The sequence below is a fragment of the Cupressus sempervirens genome, chromosome 2 (assembly GCF_028749045.1).
Source record: "Cupressus sempervirens isolate cs-2001-9-10 chromosome 2, ASM2874904v1, whole genome shotgun sequence".
Lineage (NCBI taxonomy): Eukaryota > Viridiplantae > Streptophyta > Pinopsida > Cupressales > Cupressaceae > Cupressus > Cupressus sempervirens.
The window spans coordinates 454320979-454331654 of record NC_143119.1 but is presented as its reverse complement, the minus strand read 5'-3'; the positions used below and the strand labels follow the sequence as shown (position 1 = coordinate 454331654).

At 36.0% G+C, this 10676-nt stretch overlaps 1 pseudogene across 3 annotated transcripts; it reads right to left on the bottom strand.

Moving 5' to 3' along the window:
• Positions 1-1885: 1885 nt before the first annotated feature.
• LOC149573011 (UBP1-associated protein 2C pseudogene) lies at positions 1886-5477 on the bottom strand (annotated as a pseudogene). 3 transcript variants are annotated; one of them, XR_016360001.1, is made up of 2 exons: positions 4117-5477; positions 1886-2329 (listed from the first exon to the last, which is right to left on the bottom strand). The product of XR_016360001.1 is annotated as a UBP1-associated protein 2C pseudogene, transcript variant X1 (transcript). The 3 variants fall into 3 exon arrangements; XR_016360003.1 differs by having other exon boundaries at positions 1886-2326; XR_016360002.1 differs by having other exon boundaries at positions 1886-2154.
• Positions 5478-10676: the final 5199 nt, after the last annotated feature.

The following is a 10676-nucleotide window of genomic DNA, read 5'->3' as shown; positions in this document are numbered from 1 at the left end:
TCCAACCCACAAAATTATTTTCTTGAAACAACAATTTAAATTACTCTTCAAAACTACTATAAAACTATTATATAGAATAATAGACCTCGAGAGATTTCAAACGATTTAATATGATTAAACTGAAATAAACACATTTACATTGATGTGGATTTGAGCATATCCCACACTCCACTACATTGTGTAGAATCACTCTACTCTACATTCAATATGTTTTAAAATTGTTTTGCAATTTGCCTGACATAATCGATACAGTATGATAAAGCAATATTAAAATTTGAATGAAATATAATCTACAAACCACAAATGTCATAATTAAATAAAAATTATAACGATAATAGATGCGACCACCTATTACTTTTCAGTACAATATCCAGTAAAGAACTCTGCTACAAATTTTTGCCAATGGGAGCAAACCTCATTGGCTAAGTCTAAAATCCGTGAGATATTCAGGAGTTATAACCCCAAGGAAACTGGAGATTAAATAAACAAGTCGCTTAAAATTTCATAAAATTGTAACAAACAGAATTAGAAATGAACAAGCCAGAAAAATGCAAATTATTGATAAGATAACAGAAAGAACAAACATTACATAGCTGCATATCACCAATGTTTCCCCAAAACACACAGAACGCAACATTTCCGGGTAATCACAAAAAAGTACAAGCAAATAAACAAGTGTCATGTCATGTAATCATAACCAAAAAATGGCGAATGTGAATTATTCCATTTCTTTATTTTAATAAAAATGCATGCTAACGAGACCAAACAATTTAAACAGAATACTAGAACACACAAACAGTGAAATAGCATAATCTCATTATCTTCAATAGCAAATAGTGGTTCAATCAACATACAATGTAAGCTTTATAAAATCTGATCACTAATTGATTCAAACAAATTAGGTAAAAATAAGCAAATAATTTACAAGACAAATTAGTTTAATATTAGGCAAATCCTCCCGCAACGTTTCTTGTAATAAAAATTTAAAGGAACAGCAGTAGTGAATACAAAACTCCAGTGTTGTGAAACCTATTGACAAGCAATTAGAAGATGTACACAAAATACCATAAAACAATAAAACATAACATTTAAATTATGCAGAAACAAGAGGCAAACTGACGGAACATAAAATAGATGACAATGGATACACATTTGTTCGAAATGACCCGACTGAAGCAATAAACACAAAAATCTAAAGAATGCAAATTCATACCATTTCATGTGAAACTCAAAAATTAGGTCATGCAAGCAAACAATACAAGGTTCAAACAAAAGTAAAAACAATAAAGCGTACAAAGTCCACATACTACTCAAACTGCAGAACAAGAATCAACACTGTCAGAAAACAGCAAACAGTAGATAAATAGAATTCGTTTAACATCATCTCTAAAGGGATGATTATAGATAGACCTAGCAATCTGAATATAATGTACCTTGCAACAAACACAGGTCAACCAGTACTGACACAATAATGCATACATAATGGGCAATCCTCCTATATAATAGATAATTAAACAATAGTGATCCCACAACAAATCCCCTAGAGTGTAATCACACAGAAACCCACTCTTAAATCTCTCAATAAATTGACTTCCACAGAGGACAACATTATAGCAAAGTCAAAAATAACAGCTTCAAAGAATACTATGTATATATTTACCAAAATAAAATACTTCATAAAAGAACACTTACATAAATAAGAAGCTAGTTGCTCTTTAAAATATAAACTAGGTTACCCTATAGCATTTGCTTCTTTGGCTAATAATGATAATCCATATTAGACTTAAGTTGTCACTATATAGATTAAGTACACATATCTTCACAAGCAAGTCATGTTTTCCCTATACTATTATCGCATCATATCAGAAAAGCAAAAACTCAAAGATAAAAAACACTTAGTAACAGATCTTATCTTTACAATACAACGTGGAGTTCACAACTCCTAAAAACTACATTACTAGTGTAAGATCCAAAATTAATGGACTGTCATGTGTATAATAGAAAAACAATGTCCACTATGGACAAGCAATTAAACATCAGAACTTGCAAAATCCTTGAAATCAGCAGCATTAGTCAATCATGCCTTCAGAGTAATAACAAGCAACTCAAACTCCCACCTCTCATTTGCTTAGCAAAGATGTATCCATCAAAGACCTGAATCAAATTCATTGTCAAAATTCACATCACTTGCAAGAAACAAGCTCATCCCAACACAAGCTCAAACAAACATGCTTCTTGGTGCTAGTAGCATCTCAGGCAATGTCATGTTCATAACATTCACAGTTTCCAATTGCAAGACCAAGATAAGTCCACTCTTAAAATAAGCCTACTGCAATGAAATGAGACAGTAGATCAGAGAAAACATCAGCATAAAAAATGCAAAACACAAGTATACTCAAAAGAAGGTGCATGTTTCCCAATAACAAGAACTCAAATTGTGGAAATCAAAAACACGGGGTTATCATTGCACAACGTGTAAGAAGAAACTAATCACCAATGTCACCAAGCTAACCAACACAACTGACACATTATTAATTCATCACGCAATATAACCATCAATAATAACACACGCTTCACCATTATTGCCTTGTTTACAGAAAGATTACAAGACGGTAAAATCATTAAAGAAATCAAAGTGATTATCATAATAGGATCTCACAACAGCCCATCGAAAATCTACTGGAATGAATGAGACAGTAGATCAGAGAAAACATCAGCATAAAAAATGCAAAACACAACTATACTCAAAAGAAGGTGCTTGTTTGCCCAATAAGAACTCAATTTGTGGAAATCAAAATCGCAGGGTTATCATTGCACAACGTGCAAGAAGAAACCAATCACCAATGTCACCAAGGCACAAATTTCACCAAGCTAACCAACAGAACTGACACATTATTAATTCATCAAGCAATATAACCATCAATAATAACACACGCTTCACCATTATTGCCTTATTTACAGGAAAATTACAAGACAGTAAAATCATAAAAGAAATCAAAGTGAATATCATAATATAGGATCTCACAACCCCAAAGCACAAGATTACATTAGAGCAGTATGGCACAACATGCAAAAGTTACACAGCCCATCGAAAATCTACATCTAATCTTTCATAGTCAAATTTCGTGCAATTAAATGCATTAAAAATTGCCGCCACAAAGGAAGAAAAAAGACATACTTAAGCGATCAAGAGAATAAGGAAATTGCTAAAAAAATCTATATGTTAAAAAACACAGGCAGAAAAATAAAACCTTCAAAAATATCGCACCCATTGTCAAACATTTCAGAATCCAATATGCAGTTGGGAAGTACACAAAAGCAATTGTGATCACTTGGCAGTCCAAGATTCCCAACTTCAAGTAAAATTAACAACCCCTTAGTATAAAACAATGACAAACATAGTTTCACCCAAGTAAAATAATGTGCATCAGAAAAGTACTACAACAAAGAAAGCAAATAAAAACTTCCAAGCAATAATGGGCAAAGACTTCTAAATTACACCTAGAAGGCAAAATGTGGGATACACTATATATTATTTAGAGCACAGAACACGATTCATTTATAGAAAAAAAAAGGAGAGAATTGTTCAGTTCAAAGTACAAATCATTTACACCGTTCAATCTTCAGCAAAGACCAAGACATGAACAAAACAAACATTATTTACAATATAGAGGTTGTCTATGATGTAAATGGGTATCTAAAACAAAAACATAGAAAGCTTGTTATCAGGCCAAAAAATGCTATCATCCACATCCATAAATCACCCCACTGGCAAGAATTGACTACTTGAGAAACCCTTTCCCGAACCAGAAAACCCCAGATCAAACGGGCTAGGCAAGGAAACCCACTTCTTAAGGATGTGAGTCCTTAAGCACCGATTGAAGAAGAATTTTTTGGGAAAAAACTCAAAAAATGCACGGCGTAGGCGTAGTTATGAAAATATAAACCCATGACTATAAGATAAGAAAATGTTGAGACAAGGTAATTTCGAGAACTTTGAACTATGAATCTAATTTTTTTTAAAGATAGAAAACTACCTCCTAACAGCTAAAGTTTGGCACCAAAAGTTGCCAGGAAAAAACAAACTTTCAACAAAGGATGGAACAAGAAACATACCTAAACAGGATAGAAGGGCTGGCCACCTGGATACATTCCACTCCCCGGAAGTCGCGGTACAGGAGATGCTCCTGATTGATGGTGTTGATTTTGATAGGCAGAAAGGGGATAGTGACCTGGTCCATCCGCAAAGCTGCCACTTTGAGAAGTAGCGGAAGAGGGGAAGAGAGAAGGATAACCACCACCACCACCTCCTCCTGCCCCGAGCGAGCCCTGACTGCTGCCCCCATATCCGCCTCCACCTCCATAAGGTCCGAGCCCCCCATAAACCCCCATGCCCAATGAGGATCCCACAGGGTTCGACGCTCCATGCAATCCCGATGGATGAATACCGCTATGATTGGCGTGTGTCCCAAGCCCAGATAGCGCTGAGGCACCCAGCCCGTGATGCCCGGCTAAACCCATAGGGTTAGAAACCCCAAGTCCAGGGGTCATGTAACCGCCACCCAGCTGAATCCCAGACACATGGGATTGGGGCTGATGCTGGTTCTGGTTCAAAGAGCCAATGTCAGATACATCAGAAGCCGCAGAGGCCCCAAGATTACCCCCACCGGGCTTTTGCTTCTGACCTTCCATGGCCAGTTTGCAAAATAACTGATGTCCATCAATGACCTTGGTGGGCTCCTCTAAAGACCGCCTGGCAGCATCCACTGTCTTGAAGATAAAAAGGGCAAAACCCCTTGATCGGCCCGACTGTTTATCAAAGCCCAGGGGGCCTTCTTCGATTTCACCATACTGAGAAAACATACTGAGGAGGCGATCAGCAGACATGTCAACGGGAACATTGCCAACATAGATTTTCCTGGCCGAAACGTCAGCAGAGGGCTGGGGGTGTTGCTGAGAGGAGCCAGCGGATGCTAGCTGGCTGACAGTCATACGGCCATCGATCTTCTTGCTGGGCTCCTTGAGGGCCTTAATAGCGCCATCCATGTGCTTGAAAGTGACAAAGCCGTAACCCTTGCTCTTACCAGTGTTCTTGTCCATGATGACAACCCCTTCCTCCAGCTCGCCAAATTGGGAAAAGAGGGACTTGAGGGACTCGGTAGTGGTGTCCCATCCGAGACCCCGCACGAAGAGCTTGCGCTGGGCGGGATCTTTGTCTGCAATTCCTCGAATCGCCTGCAGGACGTCCAAGTGCTTCGCCCCCGCCTCCTGCACAATCTCCGCAAGCTGCTCCCGTGTGAAGCCCTCTATCATTTTCCCCACATCCTCGGCCGCCACTTCTACTTCCACTTCCCCCGTCCCACCGTTTTCTTCCACTTTTCGCTTCTTCGAATCCATTTTTGCGCCCGCTCTACGAATTGAAGAACTCACTTCGCTCTGAAAATGTCTGCCTCGTTCCTAATCGCTTCCCCAATGCCAAGTGCAATTTAGGTTTACGGTTTCTTATTTGCGCCTCATCAACTTGCCCTCGCTATTCTAAGGAAAAGCAAAGCCGACATTGTGACGTTCTTCCCAACCTAAAATCTATAGGATCTTGTTTGTCCTCCTTACGAGTGAGGGGAAGTGATTTCGAAATAGCACTTCTCTATTGTTTGTATAGATCCAATTAACTATTTAATCAGTTATTCATTCAGTTATTCATTGCATCCAACATTCATGATTTACAATCTTGCAAATACAACATTCTCAAATGTAAATACATTATTCATTTGCTATGGCAGCTACTATGCTAACAAAAACATATTAACTTGAATTTCTCTTTTGTTCCACGAAAATGTGTTACCAAACCCTAATACATTATTAACTAGATTCACTTGATCACCAATTTGAATCACACATCAATTCAACAAATAACATTTGACTCTTTTCACTTTGTCTTATAACATGCAAGACTTCGAGAAATTCAATCACAACAATCAATATATGGCCAATTCATTATAGCCCATCATTACCACATCATCAAAACACTTAATCTCGTGAATGATCCATCGGAGTTGACCCAAACATTATGGATTAAGGATCGATTGTAAATTGCTCTAAGTGTTCATGAATTTTCCTCTAAACAAAATTCAATTGATCCAAACTATGACTTTCGATAAATAAAATATTTTGTGATTATCATTAATATAACTAAGTATCAATCATAAATCCAAAGCCACGCCATCTAAATCCTCATAGATTTGATAGGACAATCAAATCATTCATTATTTGTCACTAATTATTCTTATTGGTTGCTTTGTCGTACTTCATTTCATCCTAACTCTTGGTCAAGTTATTTTCAGCTTGTACAATGGTAGACACTACGTCACAAGACATCCCTTAGTCATTTATACCTACCACACACTTCATTCCTTATTGCACCACAACTTTCAAGATGATTTCCACTCTGTATATACTAGAACAATGCTCTCGATGAACTATCAACCAACAACCTTTAAATTGACATCAATGATAACACATCTAATCAATTAAACATCAAACATTAATTATAACGTCGCATCAACATATTCTACATCAATTATGTCAACAATCCCCCTCTTTAGCATTGATGGCAACACCAATTATGATTAACTATCCTAGTAACATTTTGCTCCCCTTTAGTTGATGCATCATCTCATATTCTCGACTCTTCTCCTTCTTTACTAGCCAAGTCTTCTTCCCCTTTGTTACTTAATACTTCCTTCCCTAACTTCTTAGTTCTTCTTCCCCTTTGACAACAATGTCAAAGGTGTCACTCAATCACAAGTCACCTGTCTGTCATAACAAATATTTGCACTCCCAATTACTTTATTTCTAACTACTCGGCTGAGAAGTTGTCCCCTTAACATCAATCCACTATTATATATTCAATGAGTCCATTGGATTGATGTAGGAATAGCATCTTAGTTCTTTTTTGGTAGGGGAATGGCCCCCACCTTACCTCCAAAGGCATCTTTAGGTAATTGCTTTGTGAAGATATATGTAACTTGTTCCTTGGATGACATATAATCCATCTTCACCTATTTCTTTTGTACCTTTTTCTCTCTAGAAAATTATACTTTTTTTTCTAATGTGTTTAGTCTTGTGGTGTTGCATCAGACTCTTTGACATGTTTATAGCATGGGTATTGTTACAAAGGATAGTCATTGATTATGTGATCTTTTATTTGATTCCTTCCAAGAATTACTTTACTGATGTAGCTTGTGAATAATTACTAGAAACTACTACATATTTTTCTTTTATTGTGGATTATGAAATACGATTATACTTCTTGTTGATCCATAACATAAATCTTTCACCCAGGAAGAATGCTACACCACTTGTGCTCTTTCTATCATCTATATTTCCTACTTAGTCTACACCAATAAACACACTAGGACTAAAATTGCCATAAATAGAATATCAAAGACCATACCTTGTAGTCCCTTGTAGGTATCTATAAATTCTATCCATGGAAACATGTGTGTTTCCTTGGGATTATATTGAAATCTTGCAACTAATCTGGAACTACACAAGCAATGTTTGGTCTATTGTGAACAATATAATGTAGCTTGCCAAATGACCTATAAATTGTCTTATTTATTGCACTCTACTCATCATCCATAGAAAACTTTCATTTTGTAACCATGGGGGTCCCAACTGGTTCAAAATCTTCATTTCCAAATATTTTCAACACTTCCTTCACATAATTGGATTGATTGATAAAAATTCCATCCTTGAGTTGTGTCATTTGTAAGCTAGTCAAAAAAATTGATTTCTCCTATCATTGACATCTCAAACTCTTTCTTCAATTCTTTTGTAAATGTTAATCTCATGTCATCATTACCACCAAAGATTATGTCACCCATAAATACTTTAGCCTACAATAATTTATCTCCTTCCTTCTTTAGGTTTACTTTGTTATCATCACTAGTTCTCTTAAATATTTTAAGGCCCTACTTAAGGAGTACTTGAAGGATACTTTAGGGGGAAATGTAGGAAACCCACTAGAAAGAATAGAATTGAGAACTGACTACTTTGAAAGTATTGTAATCAACAAGATAACCCCAACCTAAACAAGTTTGGTAAGGAAACCTACTTCTTAAGACTCAAGCATTGATTAAAGAAACATTTTTAAGAAAATACATGACATGGGAATCCCATTTATGATAATATAAACCCTATACTATAAAAAAAAAAAATAGAAAATAAATAAATAATATATTATTATTATTAAAAATAAATAAAATTAAAAATGTTGAGAAAAGGTAAAGTTTAGAGGGTAAATGACATCAACGACAATGCAAACTAGATGAGATAAGTTAAACACTTTCTCCCTAAGCCATTCAATATAAAGAAAGAGGAGCTTCCACGCATAACTCTCAACAAGCCCTAAATTTGATTAGCAAAGCCCAAAGAGGAAAAAGGGATACCAATACAAAATCTAGAAACTTATCAATTAAGTACACTAGCAAAGCCTCTTTCATGCAATGTTATGAGATCAAAATGAAGTCTAAACAAAATATGTGAGATGATTATAAATTTGAAATGTACACAAACAACCCAATATAGATCTGAAAATGAGTATATACTAAGAGATAAAATAAGAGATGAGGTACTCACCTTGAAATATGTAGTGGAAGGTGTATTTTAGCTCCAAAAATCATGGATCTGAGCCTATTTTTGAAAATTTGGCAACAAATATATGAATGGAGTGACAACATAGAGAAAAACCTAGAAAAAAATTTTACAAAAAAGTAGCAGGGTCTAGATCAACCTAGGAGGTCACATTCCCACAAGGTTGATGTGTACCAAGGGTACTACAACAAAGCCAATTCAACTTCTCTAGAAAGCCCTCGAGGAGTAGTTTCCAGATATGTCTACACCAAATTGATTTCTTGCAATTCTACAACAAATTTCATGTATGTGGGTAGCTATAGAGGGGTTTTCTTAGTCAACCCCCCATTTGGTGACTTACAACTCCACAAATAGTTGTTTGGAAAAATGTCATGTGTATATTTATATCCTAGATGTGTAGATCTAGAATGCAAATATATATTAAAATTATTAGAATCTACTATGTGAGTGAAACCATAACATTTATATGTGCATGTATGTGAGTGGATGTAAAAAGTACGAAGGTGCCAAGAATTAGATCTAAAATACAATATAAAAATCATACCAAGCCCCCAAGGCTAAAGTACTCTAACCATCTTCGAGATCCCTTCACAAATCCATGTTGATATATTGCCTTTGAAAGCTTGATGAAGAATAATAGTCTCACTTTGCAAGAAAAAATAATAAACCAACCCTTTCTTTCACCTTGCAATTTCTCTATGCCAGATTGGGGTGTCCACACGTGTTGCATCTTGCTCCCTTCATATGCAAATGATGGATTTGAATTCCTTTTATAGTAGATTTCCCAAAATATCATGAAATTACCCCATGAGAGCCAACTGTTCAAGCAAGATTTTAGTATAGGAGTAAAATAACATTGAGCCCAGAATCACAAGAAACTCTTGGTCAAGGTCAACTTGGTCAACCTTGACTGAGACCAAGTCAACTTGGGTTGACCTAGACCAGACTAGGTTGGCCTAGATTAGGAAATCAACTTCTAGATCTCCCTATTCCAAATTCCAGGTTGGCAAAAGTCATGGGTATAATAGGTGTTCCAAACTGACAATCGAAGATCCAATTTGGAATATGAAGCCCAAAAGGAAGAGTATACTCATGAGTTAAGTTTGAGTTTAGTGAAATATAAGGAAATCAAGGACTTGTTGGGTCCTACCTTAGTTTCACCTAGGAAGAAAAGAAAGGAGTCAGAGTGTGTGCTCAACATATGATCGTGGAATGTAAACATACTAAAGAGGAGCTAAAAGGTCCTAGATTAAAGTGTGTCCATTTTAAGGTGATAAATTTAGCCCCCACTTTAGCAAGATATGACACTAGGTGCATATCCAAGCTCAAGTAAGAAAGCATAATCATAACTATAAAAGGGATATAACAAAATCCATATGCACAATTCTTGCAAGAAAGCATTAGTAACCACATCCTACATAACTACAAGTTAGTAATAAGACAAAATTACCTAAGGCTTACTATAGAAGGGTGATGAAGTTCATGGATAAATATGCTCCCCTTATTTCAACTTGTTTATTTAGAAAAGGTGAAATAGGGTATCATGCTTACCACAACAAACTGAATGTTGAGAATGATACAAATAACCCTCAAAATAATTCTAGATGAACTTGGAATGCCTTGAAAGGAACCTAGAAGACTTGGTAACTGAATCATGATTCCAATGCTTATAATGGGGAGGAAATCAGAGTTATAATGAAAAGAGTGAAGGGAGATATTAGTTGAAAAATAGGGTTTTCTAGAGCATGTTCAAAAAGTAACCTAGAAAACTCTTATATAAGCTCATGTTACCTTTTGAAATTTACATTTGTTACCTAGTTATTGAAGGGGAGAAGAAAAAAGGATGTAGATGTTGATCACAAAACCATTGCAGCCCACGTGGATGGAAGTGCTCCGACAGGATGTACTAGAAGGTTCTGCGCTTGAGGAGGTAAGTATCATATCCCATGTTGTGTCCCATTTTGTGTTTGTTCTGTATTTTTGCATTTTGTAGGTGTAGAATCTTGCTAGATAGGCATTTT